Raw genomic sequence first — 18,902 nt, forward strand, 5'->3', positions numbered from 1 at the left:
TACCTTCAAAGTTTAAGAAATCTACTTCTTAGTGTCATCTCTCATTACTTGGAAACATTAGTTATTTTAGCAAAGTAAGGATCAGAAATAACAATGATATATTCCCTCGTAATCTTCTTAACGAGTATTCATCGGACGAACCCTGGTTGTAAGGATTGTATTGTACGTCACCCATTTTGACGCACCTCACAGACGTCTTTCTTTTCCTGTGATAATATTGTACATAAGCTCCCGCGAAAATAAAATAATTCAGATCAACATCAATAGCACATAAAAAAGTTTATAGGTAAAATGACATTAAAAACAATTAATCATTCCTTACAGGTGTTATTATTCTTATCATGATCTTCATTTTGGAACATATTTTGCCGCAAAAAAAACCCCAAATAATCAAACTGTGGAAAATCATGTTCGTATCATGATAAAAGTATTTACTTGCGATTAGAAGTATTAGATTTAGTGTACAGTTGTTCTCAAATACTTAATTTGCATTGTTAATGTACGGAACCTTAACCTTTGAATGTATTTATATATTTATAAAAAAACAAAAACAAAAAGCAGCTTTAAAATTTTTTATTTTATTGTAATTCTTGCCATTATCAAACCAATTAAAATTAATAATTTGGTTCAAGAATTTTGCAAATATAAAGATAGGACCCTTAAGATGTAATTATTCAGCTGCTCTTTGTCATATTAAAGACTTAAGAAAGAAGCTTTAAAGATATTTTGAAATATGAATGTTGCTGTCGATGAGTGTGTTTTGGGACGGTCTTCAGCAAGTATCAACAAAAGAATAAACTCTAATGATCTTGCTCGATAATTATACAGGGTAGAATTTTACAGATCGCTGTCTTTTCATTTGGTTTTGTTCTATTTAATCGCCTACATGTATCATGGGTAGTTGAGGGTGTTTTGGGACAGTCTTTTGCTGTCCTAGGGTAGTCATGGCGTCTTTTATTTGGTGATAATTACCAATATGGGATACACTATATATTTTAAAAAACTCTCCTGATCTTACTCGATAATTATACAATCCAGGATTTTACTGATCACTGTCTTTTATAAGGTTTGATTCAATATAATGGTATACATGTATCCTGGGTAGGTGAGAGAGTTTTCGGACAGTCTTGAGATAGCCCCATTACTTTCAGGGTGACAGATAGAAAAATTAAACTATTGAATGTCTACTTCCTGCATACGTTGTTGGAAATAATCAAACATAAAATTTGCTGACAGATTTGGGGAGGCAAACAAGTGTTAAAACATTGCCTAAACTTTTAGAACACGTTTTGCTTTAATATTCTTTAAAGGAATTGGCTATGAAAAGCTTGAGGACGCATACATTATGGTCAACAAGTGTTGCTTGCTTGACTTTGTGTTAGGTAAAGAACCGAGAGTCTACCATTTTTCTATTAGATGGCTTGTCAAATGGTCAAATGCAGGAATAGGTTGCAGATGTGCCTTAGATATCTTCTGATTGGGATTTCCTACCATTTGACAAGTGTAAGATGAGCTAAGGTACTGAAAAACATCACTTTAATTTTCAGCAAATAAAAACGATTCAGGATCTTGTGATAAGTCTTACTGACACCAAATGACCAGCTTAAGGGGTTTTATGGGCTATACTATGCATGTCCTGTCCATATGCCTTCGGAACAACACTTTCACCAGCAGGTGCATCGGTTGCCGCCATTTTCTCATAATGAACCCATTTTTCACAAAGTAATAAACTGGTACTTGTGTGGCTTTAATTTTTAAAACCGAGACTTGTGTCTTCTCTGAGGAATACTACTTGGTGGCCTATAACTCACATTAAACTGACTTGCATACTTATAAAGTAGCTGTTACTTTCTGCTCAGATATCTTACAACTGCAGTCAGAAATTGGCTAGTGGTTTCTATTATTCTGTGAAGAAACTAACTTACTTGTGAATCTCTCTCTCTCTCTCTCTCTCTCTCTCTCTCTCTTTGCTGAGTGATTAAGACATTTAAATTATGGAATATACCTTGTCCATTGTTCGAAGGCACAATTACATTAGGGAAAGAGGCCAAATGTAGAATTTCATCTCAGGTTCATAAATAAAATAGTTTTGTGAGGGTCAATGTATCAGATATAACTAATTAGCAAATAAAATATAAACATTTTCATGGGTTTTTGCTCATAGCAAGAGCAAGGAACTTATTTTATTGCCCGCAAAATAAATTCTCCGAAAAGTGAGCATTTTTGTACAGTGTATATATATTGAATACAGATCCAACTCAAGGGTTCTACGTATGAGAGCAGGGAAGACATCCGAAAAGCCATATGGACGTCATAGAAAAATCAAGAAAAAGTATCCAAACATCTATATGTCGCGTGGTGGATAGCTTATCAAAGGGTTAGAGGCCAGAATGGGTGTCCGGGGACCCATAGGTTATTGAATGAGACAAAAGACCCTTTTCCGTACTACTAGTGGATTTCATAGAAGAAATATAAAAAACTATGTATAAGAGAATATTGTTTACAGATGATTAGTATGTATTACTAGGTGAAATTGGGAAACTACACTAAAGACTCACATCTCTCAGTTACATGTAACATTGTTTAATTTTATCTAAATTCTAATAATGAACATGTATCTACACTTCTCAGATGTGGATCGATACCATTATCATAATCAGTTAATTTAGAGCCACATTCAGCGTTTTCTTTGATGTTTCTTTTACAAAAGTTAATCAGAATGTACTTTATACCTTAAACAACAAAGGTACTTCATTTGCCTTCTAAAAATTGAATAAGAATATTCCCAGTCGGGTTACAGTTCTTTTCATATTTAGTGTCAATATAATTACAACTCGTGACGTGTTCCCACTGCATAGTTACACTTCCTGTATACATAAGATAAGGCAACTATGTACACTGATAGATACAAGCCTGGGGCAATCTGATTAAATTCAAATCTCCTCTGTCTCACGTGAAGATCTGAGAGCGACCTCTAAGAGGTCATATTCTACTAATTTTGGAATTAGCCAATGGAAATGCAGCTTTCAGAAATTTTAAATTTCCAATCTTTCGGCCCACCACGACGATCTTTAGCACACCGCACAGTCTCCGAAAGGCGAAGGTGTAAGACTTCATCTGGTTGGCTGGTAAAATTAGCGATTTTGCTAATAACATAAGTCATCAGAACATGGCCCCTAAATGGCCGCTGTCAGAACTTGGCGTAGAACAGTGGAGACACTTTTTACAAGTGTCTTGTCGAAACATGCTACAATGGTTCCATGGTGTAATGGTTAGCACTCTGGACTTTGAATCCAGCGATCCGAGTTCAAATCTCGGTGGAACCTTGAATATTATTTTAAGTTCTTTCTTATTTACATTAATTTAAAGACTTTATTTTATTTTCGTAAATCCTAATGCGAAAGATGAGGTGGGTGTATGCAAATTGAAGCGAATATGATCCCTATGTGTGTCTATTTCGTCATACAACATAGTTTGAAAACCGGTTAGTTCAACAAAGTATGAATAAATTGTCACAATTGTTGAGTTACAAATTAAAAATAAAACAAGCTCGATGCTAAAATGAAGTATGACAATTTCTTCATATTGTCGGAGGATCATCAGCTCTGTCTCTATGTAAGTGTCAGTTAATCGCTGTACATGGTTGTTTGTTCATACATATATAGACCTTTCCATAGCCCTTGGATTTTTCAAAGAAATTTCCGTACGCCCTTGGATTTTTCAACGACCTCACCATACGTCATTGGATTTTTCAACGACCTTTCCATATTTCCTCGGATTTTTCAAGTCTTCGCAGTAATTTACAAAAAATGTTTAATTTTGTTCGCTGAAAATGTCTCCGAAACAACAAATAAACCCTGATCTATTCGGACTACCTCGACAGTTTCTACGAAGATAATGACTGTACGATTGACCTAGAGCTTACGAATGAAAAAGTAGTTAGATGCATTCGCAATTTTTCGGACAATCCTTCTTTCGCAAACAGGTGAGGTGATCCGACTGCAGTTATCGGCATATATTCCAAGGTGTGATCAATAGGATTGACCTCGAAATTGAGAATTTAAAAGGCGCGGCCTGCTGGTTATCACGTGATCTTTTGCCATTACGGTACCGATATCGCCCAGCGCTCCATACTGTAAGGATAATGATATCGATATCAGATGCCGGTGGGCCGGATTGTTTTTCAATCTGAGGAGACTACAGCCGAAGACGAAGTTAAAGGAAATTATTGTTTTGGTTACCAAGAGGATACCATCACCGTGAATGGCCAAACCCACCTGGCAGTGGACAAGATCACCTGTCTTGGCAGTAGCAGTCGCGTGCAGTCCAAAGCGATGATGAGACAAATGCCAGAATTGCCAAAGCAAGAGTGGCCTGTGGCATCTCACGAGCAAATGTGTTCAGTCCACAAAACTCACGGTACTAATTCAGTTCCCATAGTAAACCTATGTAAACACCATGATATTTAAAATTCAACAACTTAAAGATTGTGAGTGCTCATAATCAAACCTACATTTATAAGTATAGATGAAACCTATATTTATCGGTATAGATGAAATCTGGATGTCAGCTTTTGTGCAGATGAAAGGATATGAGCCGCGGCATTTTCTGGACCAGTATGTGTTTGAAACATGTGCTTTCAATTCCGCACCAAAGAGTCAGGTGCGAATTTTAGTAATGAGTGTTCCAAACTCAAGACGGTAAAAGGACTTAAATTCCATCAATAAAATAATGTCATTTTCAATGGGCTTCCTAAAGAAACTCATCTGGATATGATTTCAAGACAGAGTCCCAGACTCTGAGGTTTTCACGTAGACAGGAATATAGAAGAAATATCGCCTTGATGGTTAAATGATGACATATTTAGAACTTTAAAATCTCGGGAAAAACATACTATATCATTATTTATATATAGAGTATTGATCTGCCTAAATTTAGCCTGATAGTCATAAGTGAACTTTATAACTTGATTTTAAATTAGCCAGCATAATTTCATTTCATTTAATCACTTTAAGATATTTCAATGTATCTTACTAATTTAATATACATTCCACTCGAACGTAATAGTACTAATCTTTTAGGCATTTCACTTTTAATCTTCATATACACTTTTATTATTTTCATATATATATATATATATATATATATATATATATATATATATATATATATATATATATATATATATATATATATATATATATATATATATATATATATATATATATATATACATATTCATCTCTGTGTGTGTGTTTGTTTGTGTGTATTACAGGAGTGTAACGTTTTATCAATAAAGTAAGACGAAATCTCTGACAACATGAATGCACCTTATCGGTAATATAAATGAACACAAGGGAGTCCAACGGTAAGCTGATATAATACTGATATATTACTACCTCCTAACATGTTTTTGGAATATGACCCTGTATCATCGATAGGTTCCATGGTGTAATGGTTAGCACTCTGGACTCTGAATCCAGCAATCTGAGTTCAAATCTCGGTTGAACCTAAGTTTATCTTTTTAATCCTAAAAATACCTTTTCTTAAAGTTTTATGTCGAACAGAAGACAAATGTACAATAGTAGAAGCGAGTATGAGAGGATACATTGTATGTAGCTATTTAACGACATACAGTATTGCTTGGAAATGGGTTAGTGCGAAATATGAATCTAGTTTCGCAATAGAGTTGCAACCTAGTGCTCCTTGCTGACAATTCAATAATTCGCACTTAAAAAGGGCAATCTCGCAAATTCTTTGCAACTACATTACCATTTGAAAACAAAGATATCTTGTAATTTCGACTTTGATTTATTAATTGCAATTAAAGAATTGCGCAACGTAAACACATTTCCTTTATGTCTTGATATTGGCTCCGGACCGTTACCTCTTTCTCACTTTTCTAGGCGAGGAGTCAATTACACTGCACTATATGTGTTTCATTATCAATATATGCATATATTAGTCGATATCGATTTTAAATAGCGAATCCCTTTTCTATAATGTGACCTCTACCATGACAACACTGATACTGACCAGCACTCGATACCTTAGAAACTGTATTCGTACACATTTATTATAAATGTCACTAATGTGCAAAGTGTTAAGAGGTACACTTTACGATCACATTGTTGTTATACAAATATGATCTATTTCTTTTATAGTTGTTCTCTCTCTCTCTCTCTCTCTCTCTCTCTCTCTCCCTCTCTCCCCCCCACTCTGTGCATTCCAATTTAATGCGTTATGGACACGGATTCAAAGCATAAACCTTCTTGCTGGGAACATTTTATATTGCGGACACCAAAAGTTGGTGTCCACAGGGTACTCACCGCTAAATTATTCCTCTGATTCACGTATATGATGGTGATAGGAAAAGAACAAACCTGCGTTGTAAAGCGTTTCCCGCCAAATGTGTGTATATTTATTTTTACTTTTCCATTCAGCAGCCAGTGTGTGCGAACCCGTCATACACATACATATTGCGGTTTGCGCATGTCCTTGCCATTGGATACTGGAATAGCTCTCTTCCTATTGAGTATTATCGCCTCGCTCCTACTACCTCATGCACATGTTTTAGCAAAACTGTAAAGAATACGCATATACTACAACCTACTAATAAGTTTTGAGAAGATGACCCGTTGTAACCTATAGGTTCCATGGTGTAATGGTTAGCACTCTGGACTTTGAATCCAGCAATCCGAGTTCAAATCTCGGTGGAACCTAGGTTTTTTATTTTTATTCAAATACTTTTCTCAAAGTTTCATGTGGAACAGGAGGCGAATGTACAGAAGAAGAAGAAGCGACTTACAGCCCCTTACTTACAACTCAGTAATTCGTACTTACAACTATATATTATCTAAATCCTCTTCAACTACATTACGATTTTTGCACTTAGAAATTTTGTAATTACGACTTTGTTTTCTTAATTGTTCACTTATCGTCAAAGGACAAGGATAACCTAGAAATTGAAAGCTTGCGTTGTCGAACCGCTCCAGTGGCCTAGTGGTTAGAGCGCCCGCCTCTGATGCGGGAGATCGTGAGTTTGATCCCCGGCCACATCATACCAAAGACTTACAAAAAAGGTACTAACAGCTGCCTCGCTAGTCGCACAGCATTAAGAGGTTAGTTTTAGGACTGTTCGGCCTGGTGTCAGGATAATGTGTCTGGGTGGAACATCATGCTACATGTCTGCAGCATGATGCCCCAGTGCTAGACATCACTATAAACTGCCACATTGCAGGCATCGTAGCGATATGACTGAATTTATTTTAAAGCTACGTTAAAAATCTAAATCGGACACACACGTTGTCGGAAATATGGCAGGCATATATGGAGGGCGATTACCGAAATAATTATATGCGTGTATTTCCTAATCTTCTATGATGCATTATTGTAAATGGCTGCTTGCAAATGATACTTTCATAATTCTATCAATGTATATTGTATTTTCATTGATGCAAATTGTACGTGGCAGTTTGTAAGTGCTACTTTCCTTCTGCATTATTGTAAATGACTGCTTGCAAGTGCTACATTCATAATTCTAGTCAAGAATTTTCTAATTTTCATTGATGCAAGCTGTAAATGGTTGCTTGCAAGTTTTTCGATCTACTTTCCTTCTGCGTTATTGTATCTTGCGATTTGCCGACAACTGAATTGATTCCGTAGTTTGTCGTATGACAAACGCAATGTCAGTTACTACAAACTTTGTATATTCTGTTTCTGAACTTTACAATTACATCATTCCAACTGCTGTTTTCATACAGATTTGGTCCTGCAACAATGTAAATACTAAGTTTTATCAGTATCGTCTTTGTTGTCCATCTCGTGTCTCTCTAAATTTCTAATTTTTTTCCTTTACGGCATTCATTTTATGTCGATAACTCTTTCACTCCCCTTTTTTAAGGTGTACGTTAGCAACACAGTTTTAATCGTCTCTAAAACCATATGCTTTCTCGAAGATCTAAGCGATTTATAGCACCTTACGAAAACAAAAACGCATCCACAACAACAGGGTGGTCCATCTTTTTCAACCCCAGTTTTGACGCACTGAAGTATTTACCTTCAAAGTTTAAGAAATCTACTTCTTAGTGTCATCTCTCATTACTTGGAAACATTAGTTATTTTAGCAAAGTAAGGATCAGAAATAACAATGATATATTCCCTCGTAATCTTCTTAACGAGTATTCATCGGACGAACCCTGGTTGTAAGGATTGTATTGTACGTCACCCATTTTGACGCACCTCACAGACGTCTTTCTTTTCCTGTGATAATATTGTACATAAGCTCCCGCGAAAATAAAATAATTCAGATCAACATCAATAGCACATAAAAAAGTTTATAGGTAAAATGACATTAAAAACAATTAATCATTCCTTACAGGTGTTATTATTCTTATCATGATCTTCATTTTGGAACATATTTTGCCGCAAAAAAACCCCCAAATAATCAAACTGTGGAAAATCATGTTCGTATCATGATAAAAGTATTTACTTGCGATTAGAAGTATTAGATTTAGTGTACAGTTGTTCTCAAATACTTAATTTGCATTGTTAATGTACGGAACCTTAACCTTTGAATGTATTTATATATTTATAAAAAAACAAAAACAAAAAGCAGCTTTAAAAATTTTTATTTTATTGTAATTCTTGCCATTATCAAACCAATTAAAATTAATAATTTGGTTCAAGAATTTTGCAAATATAAAGATAGGACCCTTAAGATGTAATTATTCAGCTGCTCTTTGTCATATTAAAGACTTAAGAAAGAAGCTTTAAAGATATTTTGAAATATGAATGTTGCTGTCGATGAGTGTGTTTTGGGACGGTCTTCAGCAAGTATCAACAAAAGAATAAACTCTAATGATCTTGCTCGATAATTATACAGGGTAGAATTTTACAGATCGCTGTCTTTTCATTTGGTTTTGTTCTATTTAATCGCCTACATGTATCATGGGTAGTTGAGGGTGTTTTGGGACAGTCTTTTGCTGTCCTAGGGTAGTCATGGCGTCTTTTATTTGGTGATAATTACCAATATGGGATACACTATATATTTTAAAAAACTCTCCTGATCTTACTCGATAATTATACAATCCAGGATTTTACTGATCACTGTCTTTTATAAGGTTTGATTCAATATAATGGTATACATGTATCCTGGGTAGGTGAGAGAGTTTTCGGACAGTCTTGAGATAGCCCCATTACTTTCAGGGTGACAGATAGAAAAATTAAACTATTGAATGTCTACTTCCTGCATACGTTGTTGGAAATAATCAAACATAAAATTTGCTGACAGATTTGGGGAGGCAAACAAGTGTTAAAACATTGCCTAAACTTTTAGAACACGTTTTGCTTTAATATTCTTTAAAGGAATTGGCTATGAAAAGCTTGAGGACGCATACATTATGGTCAACAAGTGTTGCTTGCTTGACTTTGTGTTAGGTAAAGAACCGAGAGTCTACCATTTTTCTATTAGATGGCTTGTCAAATGGTCAAATGCAGGAATAGGTTGCAGATGTGCCTTAGATATCTTCTGATTGGGATTTCCTACCATTTGACAAGTGTAAGATGAGCTAAGGTACTGAAAAACATCACTTTAATTTTCAGCAAATAAAAACGATTCAGGATCTTGTGATAAGTCTTACTGACACCAAATGACCAGCTTAAGGGGTTTTATGGGCTATACTATGCATGTCCTGTCCATATGCCTTCGGAACAACACTTTCACCAGCAGGTGCATCGGTTGCCGCCATTTTCTCATAATGAACCCATTTTTCACAAAGTAATAAACTGGTACTTGTGTGGCTTTAATTTTTAAAACCGAGACTTGTGTCTTCTCTGAGGAATACTACTTGGTGGCCTATAACTCACATTAAACTGACTTGCATACTTATAAAGTAGCTGTTACTTTCTGCTCAGATATCTTACAACTGCAGTCAGAAATTGGCTAGTGGTTTCTATTATTCTGTGAAGAAACTAACTTACTTGTGAATCTCTCTCTCTCTCTCTCTCTCTCTCTCTCTCTCTCTCTCTCTCTTTGCTGAGTGATTAAGACATTTAAATTATGGAATATACCTTGTCCATTGTTCGAAGGCACAATTACATTAGGGAAAGAGGCCAAATGTAGAATTTCATCTCAGGTTCATAAATAAAATAGTTTTGTGAGGGTCAATGTATCAGATATAACTAATTAGCAAATAAAATATAAACATTTTCATGGGTTTTTGCTCATAGCAAGAGCAAGGAACTTATTTTATTGCCCGCAAAATAAATTCTCCGAAAAGTGAGCATTTTTGTACAGTGTATATATATTGAATACAGATCCAACTCAAGGGTTCTACGTATGAGAGCAGGGAAGACATCCGAAAAGCCATATGGACGTCATAGAAAAATCAAGAAAAAGTATCCAAACATCTATATGTCGCGTGGTGGATAGCTTATCAAAGGGTTAGAGGCCAGAATGGGTGTCCGGGGACCCATAGGTTATTGAATGAGACAAAAGACCCTTTTCCGTACTACTAGTGGATTTCATAGAAGAAATATAAAAAACTATGTATAAGAGAATATTGTTTACAGATGATTAGTATGTATTACTAGGTGAAATTGGGAAACTACACTAAAGACTCACATCTCTCAGTTACATGTAACATTGTTTAATTTTATCTAAATTCTAATAATGAACATGTATCTACACTTCTCAGATGTGGATCGATACCATTATCATAATCAGTTAATTTAGAGCCACATTCAGCGTTTTCTTTGATGTTTCTTTTACAAAAGTTAATCAGAATGTACTTTATACCTTAAACAACAAAGGTACTTCATTTGCCTTCTAAAAATTGAATAAGAATATTCCCAGTCGGGTTACAGTTCTTTTCATATTTAGTGTCAATATAATTACAACTCGTGACGTGTTCCCACTGCATAGTTACACTTCCTGTATACATAAGATAAGGCAACTATGTACACTGATAGATACAAGCCTGGGGCAATCTGATTAAATTCAAATCTCCTCTGTCTCACGTGAAGATCTGAGAGCGACCTCTAAGAGGTCATATTCTACTAATTTTGGAATTAGCCAATGGAAATGCAGCTTTCAGAAATTTTAAATTTCCAATCTTTCGGCCCACCACGACGATCTTTAGCACACCGCACAGTCTCCGAAAGGCGAAGGTGTAAGACTTCATCTGGTTGGCTGGTAAAATTAGCGATTTTGCTAATAACATAAGTCATCAGAACATGGCCCCTAAATGGCCGCTGTCAGAACTTGGCGTAGAACAGTGGAGACACTTTTTACAAGTGTCTTGTCGAAACATGCTACAATGGTTCCATGGTGTAATGGTTAGCACTCTGGACTTTGAATCCAGCGATCCGAGTTCAAATCTCGGTGGAACCTTGAATATTATTTTAAGTTCTTTCTTATTTACATTAATTTAAAGACTTTATTTTATTTTCGTAAATCCTAATGCGAAAGATGAGGTGGGTGTATGCAAATTGAAGCGAATATGATCCCTATGTGTGTCTATTTCGTCATACAACATAGTTTGAAAACCGGTTAGTTCAACAAAGTATGAATAAATTGTCACAATTGTTGAGTTACAAATTAAAAATAAAACAAGCTCGATGCTAAAATGAAGTATGACAATTTCTTCATATTGTCGGAGGATCATCAGCTCTGTCTCTATGTAAGTGTCAGTTAATCGCTGTACATGGTTGTTTGTTCATACATATATAGACCTTTCCATAGCCCTTGGATTTTTCAAAGAAATTTCCGTACGCCCTTGGATTTTTCAACGACCTCACCATACGTCATTGGATTTTTCAACGACCTTTCCATATTTCCTCGGATTTTTCAAGTCTTCGCAGTAATTTACAAAAAATGTTTAATTTTGTTCGCTGAAAATGTCTCCGAAACAACAAATAAACCCTGATCTATTCGGACTACCTCGACAGTTTCTACGAAGATAATGACTGTACGATTGACCTAGAGCTTACGAATGAAAAAGTAGTTAGATGCATTCGCAATTTTTCGGACAATCCTTCTTTCGCAAACAGGTGAGGTGATCCGACTGCAGTTATCGGCATATATTCCAAGGTGTGATCAATAGGATTGACCTCGAAATTGAGAATTTAAAAGGCGCGGCCTGCTGGTTATCACGTGATCTTTTGCCATTACGGTACCGATATCGCCCAGCGCTCCATACTGTAAGGATAATGATATCGATATCAGATGCCGGTGGGCCGGATTGTTTTTCAATCTGAGGAGACTACAGCCGAAGACGAAGTTAAAGGAAATTATTGTTTTGGTTACCAAGAGGATACCATCACCGTGAATGGCCAAACCCACCTGGCAGTGGACAAGATCACCTGTCTTGGCAGTAGCAGTCGCGTGCAGTCCAAAGCGATGATGAGACAAATGCCAGAATTGCCAAAGCAAGAGTGGCCTGTGGCATCTCACGAGCAAATGTGTTCAGTCCACAAAACTCACGGTACTAATTCAGTTCCCATAGTAAACCTATGTAAACACCATGATGATTAAAATTCAACAACTTAAAGATTGTGAGTGCTCATAATCAAACCTACATTTATAAGTATAGATGAAACCTATATTTATCGGTATAGATGAAATCTGGATGTCAGCTTTTGTGCAGATGAAAGGATATGAGCCGCGGCATTTTCTGGACCAGTATGTGTTTGAAACATGTGCTTTCAATTCCGCACCAAAGAGTCAGGTGCGAATTTTAGTAATGAGTGTTCCAAACTCAAGACGGTAAAAGGACTTAAATTCCATCAATAAAATAATGTCATTTTCAATGGGCTTCCTAAAGAAACTCATCTGGATATGATTTCAAGACAGAGTCCCAGACTCTGAGGTTTTCACGTAGACAGGAATATAGAAGAAATATCGCCTTGATGGTTAAATGATGACATATTTAGAACTTTAAAATCTCGGGAAAAACATACTATATCATTATTTATATATAGAGTATTGATCTGCCTAAATTTAGCCTGATAGTCATAAGTGAACTTTATAACTTGATTTTAAATTAGCCAGCATAATTTCATTTCATTTAATCACTTTAAGATATTTCAATGTATCTTACTAATTTAATATACATTCCACTCGAACGTAATAGTACTAATCTTTTAGGCATTTCACTTTTAATCTTCATATACACTTTTATTATTTTCATATATATATATATATATATATATATATATATATATATATATATATATATATATATATATATATATATATATATATATATACATATTCATCTCTGTGTGTGTGTTTGTTTGTGTGTATTACAGGAGTGTAACGTTTTATCATTAAAGTAAGACGAAATCTCTGACAACATGAATGCACCTTATCGGTAATATAAATGAACACAAGGGAGTCCAACGGTAAGCTGATATAATACTGATATATTACTACCTCCTAACATGTTTTTGGAATATGACCCTGTATCATCGATAGGTTCCATGGTGTAATGGTTAGCACTCTGGACTCTGAATCCAGCAATCTGAGTTCAAATCTCGGTTGAACCTAAGTTTATCTTTTTAATCCTAAAAATACCTTTTCTTAAAGTTTTATGTCGAACAGAAGACAAATGTACAATAGTAGAAGCGAGTATGAGAGGATACATTGTATGTAGCTATTTAACGACATACAGTATTGCTTGGAAATGGGTTAGTGCGAAATATGAATCTAGTTTCGCAATAGAGTTGCAACCTAGTGCTCCTTGCTGACAATTCAATAATTCGCACTTAAAAAGGGCAATCTCGCAAATTCTTTGCAACTACATTACGATTTGAAAACAAAGATATCTTGTAATTTCGACTTTGATTTATTAATTGCAATTAAAGAATTGCGCAACGTAAACACATTTCCTTTATGTCTTGATATTGGCTCCGGACCGTTACCTCTTTCTCACTTTTCTAGGCGAGGAGTCAATTACACTGCACTATATGTGTTTCATTATCAATATATGCATATATTAGTCGATATCGATTTTAAATAGCGAATCCCTTTTCTATAATGTGACCTCTACCATGACAACACTGATACTGACCAGCACTCGATACCTTAGAAACTGTATTCGTACACATTTATTATAAATGTCACTAATGTGCAAAGTGTTAAGAGGTACACTTTACGATCACATTGTTGTTATACAAATATGATCTATTTCTTTTATAGTTGTTCTCTCTCTCTCTCTCTCTCTCTCTCTCTCTCTCCCTCTCTCCCCCCCACTCTGTGCATTCCAATTTAATGCGTTATGGACACGGATTCAAAGCATAAACCTTCTTGCTGGGAACATTTTATATTGCGGACACCAAAAGTTGGTGTCCACAGGGTACTCACCGCTAAATTATTCCTCTGATTCACGTATATGATGGTGATAGGAAAAGAACAAACCTGCGTTGTAAAGCGTTTCCCGCCAAATGTGTGTATATTTATTTTTACTTTTCCATTCAGCAGCCAGTGTGTGCGAACCCGTCATACACATACATATTGCGGTTTGCGCATGTCCTTGCCATTGGATACTGGAATAGCTCTCTTCCTATTGAGTATTATCGCCTCGCTCCTACTACCTCATGCACATGTTTTAGCAAAACTGTAAAGAATACGCATATACTACAACCTACTAATAAGTTTTGAGAAGATGACCCGTTGTAACCTATAGGTTCCATGGTGTAATGGTTAGCACTCTGGACTTTGAATCCAGCAATCCGAGTTCAAATCTCGGTGGAACCTAGGTTTTTTATTTTTATTCAAATACTTTTCTCAAAGTTTCATGTGGAACAGGAGGCGAATGTACAGAAGAAGAAGAAGCGACTTACAGCCCCTTACTTACAACTCAGTAATTCGTACTTACAACTATATATTATCTAAATCCTCTTCAACTACATTACGATTTTTGCACTTAGAAATTTTGTAATTACGACTTTGTTTTCTTAATTGTTCACTTATCGTCAAAGGACAAGGATAACCTAGAAATTGAAAGCTTGCGTTGTCGAACCGCTCCAGTGGCCTAGTGGTTAGAGCGCCCGCCTCTGATGCGGGAGATCGTGAGTTTGATCCCCGGCCACATCATACCAAAGACTTACAAAAAAGGTACTAACAGCTGCCTCGCTAGTCGCACAGCATTAAGAGGTTAGTTTTAGGACTGTTCGGCCTGGTGTCAGGATAATGTGTCTGGGTGGAACATCATGCTACATGTCTGCAGCATGATGCCCCAGTGCTAGACATCACTATAAACTGCCACATTGCAGGCATCGTAGCGATATGACTGAATTTATTTTAAAGCTACGTTAAAAATCTAAATCGGACACACACGTTGTCGGAAATATGGCAGGCATATATGGGAGGGCGATTACCGAAATAATTATATGCGTGTATTTCCTAATCTTCTATGATGCATTATTGTAAATGGCTGCTTGCAAATGATACTTTCATAATTCTATCAATGTATATTGTATTTTCATTGATGCAAATTGTACGTGGCAGTTTGTAAGTGCTACTTTCCTTCTGCATTATTGTAAATGACTGCTTGCAAGTGCTACATTCATAATTCTAGTCAAGAATTTTCTAATTTTCATTGATGCAAGCTGTAAATGGTTGCTTGCAAGTTTTTCGATCTACTTTCCTTCTGCGTTATTGTATCTTGCGATTTGCCGACAACTGAATTGATTCCGTAGTTTGTCGTATGACAAACGCAATGTCAGTTACTACAAACTTTGTATATTCTGTTTCTGAACTTTACAATTACATCATTCCAACTGCTGTTTTCATACAGATTTGGTCCTGCAACAATGTAAATACTAAGTTTTATCAGTATCGTCTTTGTTGTCCATCTCGTGTCTCTCTAAATTTCTAATTTTTTTCCTTTACGGCATTCATTTTATGTCGATAACTCTTTCACTCCCCTTTTTTAAGGTGTACGTTAGCAACACAGTTTTAATCGTCTCTAAAACCATATGCTTTCTCGAAGATCTAAGCGATTTATAGCACCTTACGAAAACAAAAACGCATCCACAACAACAGGGTGGTCCATCTTTTTCAACCCCAGTTTTGACGCACTGAAGTATTTACCTTCAAAGTTTAAGAAATCTACTTCTTAGTGTCATCTCTCATTACTTGGAAACATTAGTTATTTTAGCAAAGTAAGGATCAGAAATAACAATGATATATTCCCTCGTAATCTTCTTAACGAGTATTCATCGGACGAACCCTGGTTGTAAGGATTGTATTGTACGTCACCCATTTTGACGCACCTCACAGACGTCTTTCTTTTCCTGTGATAATATTGTACATAAGCTCCCGCGAAAATAAAATAATTCAGATCAACATCAATAGCACATAAAAAAGTTTATAGGTAAAATGACATTAAAAACAATTAATCATTCCTTACAGGTGTTATTATTCTTATCATGATCTTCATTTTGGAACATATTTTGCCGCAAAAAAACCCCCAAATAATCAAACTGTGGAAAATCATGTTCGTATCATGATAAAAGTATTTACTTGCGATTAGAAGTATTAGATTTAGTGTACAGTTGTTCTCAAATACTTAATTTGCATTGTTAATGTACGGAACCTTAACCTTTGAATGTATTTATATATTTATAAAAAAACAAAAACAAAAAGCAGCTTTAAAAATTTTTATTTTATTGTAATTCTTGCCATTATCAAACCAATTAAAATTAATAATTTGGTTCAAGAATTTTGCAAATATAAAGATAGGACCCTTAAGATGTAATTATTCAGCTGCTCTTTGTCATATTAAAGACTTAAGAAAGAAGCTTTAAAGATATTTTGAAATATGAATGTTGCTGTCGATGAGTGTGTTTTGGGACGGTCTTCAGCAAGTATCAACAAAAGAATAAACTCTAATGATCTTGCTCGATAATTATACAGGGTAGAATTTTACAGATCGCTGTCTTTTCATTTGGTTTTGTTCTATTTAATCGCCTACATGTATCATGGGTAGTTGAGGGTGTTTTGGGACAGTCTTTTGCTGTCCTAGGGTAGTCATGGCGTCTTTTATTTGGTGATAATTACCAATATGGGATACACTATATATTTTAAAAAACTCTCCTGATCTTACTCGATAATTATACAATCCAGGATTTTACTGATCACTGTCTTTTATAAGGTTTGATTCAATATAATGGTATACATGTATCCTGGGTAGGTGAGAGAGTTTTCGGACAGTCTTGAGATAGCCCCATTACTTTCAGGGTGACAGATAGAAAAATTAAACTATTGAATGTCTACTTCCTGCATACGTTGTTGGAAATAATCAAACATAAAATTTGCTGACAGATTTGGGGAGGCAAACAAGTGTTAAAACATTGCCTAAACTTTTAGAACACGTTTTGCTTGAATATTCTTTAAAGGAATTGGCTATGAAAAGCTTGAGGACGCATACATTATGGTCAACAAGTGTTGCTTGCTTGACTTTGTGTTAGGTAAAGAACCGAGAGTCTACCATTTTTCTATTAGATGGCTTGTCAAATGGTCAAATGCAGGAATAGGTTGCAGATGTGCCTTAGATATCTTCTGATTGGGATTTCCTACCATTTGACAAGTGTAAGATGAGCTAAGGTACTGAAAAACATCACTTTAATTTTCAGCAAATAAAAACGATTCAGGATCTTGTGATAAGTCTTACTGACACCAAATGACCAGCTTAAGGGGTTTTATGGGCTATACTATGCATGTCCTGTCCATATGCCTTCGGAACAACACTTTCACCAGCAGGTGCATCGGTTGCCGCCATTTTCTCATAATGAACCCATTTTTCACAAAGTAATAAACTGGTACTTGTGTGGCTTTAATTTTTAAAACCGAGACTTGTGTCTTCTCTGAGGAATACTACTTGGTGGCCTATAACTCACATTAAACTGACTTGCATACTTATAAAGTAGCTGTTACTTTCTGCTCAGATATCTTACAACTGCAGTCAGAAATTGGCTAGTGGTTTCTATTATTCTGTGAAGAAACTAACTTACTTGTGAATCTCTCTCTCTCTCTCTCTCTCTCTCTCTCTCTCTCTCTCTCTCTCTCTTTGCTGAGTGATTAAGACATTTAAATTATGGAATATACCTTGTCCATTGTTCGAAGGCACAATTACATTAGGGAAAGAGGCCAAATGTAGAATTTCATCTCAGGTTCATAAATAAAATAGTTTTGTGAGGGTCAATGTATCAGATATAACTAATTAGCAAATAAAATATAAACATTTTCATGGGTTTTTGCTCATAGCAAGAGCAAGGAACTTATTTTATTGCCCGCAAAATAAATTCTCCGAAAAGTGAGCATTTTTGTACAGTGTATATATATTGAATACAGATCCAACTCAAGGGTTCTACGTATGAGAGCAGGGAAGACATCCGAAAAGCCATATGGACGTCATAGAAAAATCAAGAAAAAGTATCCAAACATCTATATGTCGCGTGGTGGATAGCTTATCAAAGGGTTAGAGGCCAGAATGGGTGTCCGGGGACCCATAGGTTATTGAATGAGACAAAAGACCCTTTTCCGTACTACTAGTGGATTTCATAGAAGAAATATAAAAAACTATGTATAAGAGAATATTGTTTACAGATGATTAGTATGTATTACTAGGTGAAATTGGGAAACTACACTAAAGACTCACATCTCTCAGTTACATGTAACATTGTTTAATTTTATCTAAATTCTAATAATGAACATGTATCTACACTTCTCAGATGTGGATCGATACCATTATCATAATCAGTTAATTTAGAGCCACATTCAGCGTTTTCTTTGATGTTTCTTTTACAAAAGTTAATCAGAATGTACTTTATACCTTAAACAACAAAGGTACTTCATTTGCCTTCTAAAAATTGAATAAGAATATTCCCAGTCGGGT

General features: G+C 35.5%; 6 non-coding genes across 6 annotated transcripts; all 6 read left to right on the top strand.

Annotated features, from left to right (window-relative positions):
• The first annotated feature begins 3,254 nt into the window (after positions 1-3,254).
• Trnaq-uug (transfer RNA glutamine (anticodon UUG)) lies at positions 3,255-3,326 on the top strand. The gene has a single exon. It is a non-coding gene; the product is annotated as a tRNA-Gln (tRNA).
• Positions 3,327-5,440: 2,114 nt separating this feature from the next.
• Trnaq-cug (transfer RNA glutamine (anticodon CUG)) lies at positions 5,441-5,512 on the top strand. The gene has a single exon. It is a non-coding gene; the product is annotated as a tRNA-Gln (tRNA).
• A 1,138-nt stretch (positions 5,513-6,650) lies between these two features.
• Trnaq-uug (transfer RNA glutamine (anticodon UUG)) lies at positions 6,651-6,722 on the top strand. The gene has a single exon. It is a non-coding gene; the product is annotated as a tRNA-Gln (tRNA).
• A 4,598-nt stretch (positions 6,723-11,320) lies between these two features.
• Positions 11,321-11,392, top strand: Trnaq-uug (transfer RNA glutamine (anticodon UUG)). The gene has a single exon. It is a non-coding gene; the product is annotated as a tRNA-Gln (tRNA).
• Positions 11,393-13,476: 2,084 nt separating this feature from the next.
• On the top strand, positions 13,477-13,548 carry Trnaq-cug (transfer RNA glutamine (anticodon CUG)). Its single transcript has one exon. It is a non-coding gene; the product is annotated as a tRNA-Gln (tRNA).
• Positions 13,549-14,686: 1,138 nt separating this feature from the next.
• Trnaq-uug (transfer RNA glutamine (anticodon UUG)) lies at positions 14,687-14,758 on the top strand. The gene has a single exon. It is a non-coding gene; the product is annotated as a tRNA-Gln (tRNA).
• Positions 14,759-18,902: the final 4,144 nt, after the last annotated feature.

This window comes from Sinohyriopsis cumingii, chromosome 17 (genome assembly GCF_028554795.1).
Source record: "Sinohyriopsis cumingii isolate HCF-2022 chromosome 17, ASM2855479v2, whole genome shotgun sequence".
NCBI lineage: Eukaryota > Metazoa > Mollusca > Bivalvia > Unionida > Unionidae > Sinohyriopsis > Sinohyriopsis cumingii.